Consider the following 806-nt stretch of genomic DNA (forward strand, 5'->3'; position numbering starts at 1 on the left):
TGTCTTCGTGAAATAATTGTCGCGCAAAAACGCTTCATCCCCTGTTCTTTTTTTGTCAAAACCGTTTTCTTTATTTTGTAGAAAACTGCGTGATAAGTACACCAATAATCTTGCAATGTCGAAGTGATGCCGATTTATACTGGAGGCAGCACGAGGAGGACTGCCCGCGGGCTTTCGATCTTCATCAAGTGCCTCAAAGTCATGATCCGAGCAGTCTCCTTGCCAACCTCGTTGTGTGTTACATTGTTTGCTTTTTCATTTTTTTTTTCCTAGCAAGCCAGAGCAGTGAACAACGAACATGTCTTTTTCTTTTTTCCCTATGTGATAGTTGTGGTACGACTCTCTATAGTGTATAAAAAGAATTCCCTTTCATATCTCTCATTCTCTCTCTCTCGCTCTTTTTCTCTCATGCTTTCTCTTTCTCTCTTGCCCCGCCATGGCGCGCTCGAACGAACGTGACTCGCATTCGAAATATATAAATTTCGCAAGCGCGACGCGCCTCTCTCCGAGTGCGGCATGAACTCGTGCGATCTCTTTCTTTTTCTTTCTCTTTCCTTCCCTGTTCCCGTCTCCTTTCCCTTGCTTCTCGCGACGAGCCGCGCGAACTGTTTTTACTTCCTTCGAGATGAGACTTTTTTTAACTTTGCATCTTGATTTTCCTTCGTGTTACTCTCGGTAGAAGCGATCTACTACTTTAACACTGTTCCTACGACATCGATTGATTACGTTGAAAAAAAAAGGAGTCCTGATTTCCGCTATCTCTCTCTCTCTCTCTCTCTCTCTCTCTCTCTCTCTCTCTCTCTCTC

Source organism: Cyphomyrmex costatus, unplaced genomic scaffold (assembly GCF_001594065.2).
Source record: "Cyphomyrmex costatus isolate MS0001 unplaced genomic scaffold, Ccosl1.0 scaffold30, whole genome shotgun sequence".
Lineage (NCBI taxonomy): Eukaryota > Metazoa > Arthropoda > Insecta > Hymenoptera > Formicidae > Cyphomyrmex > Cyphomyrmex costatus.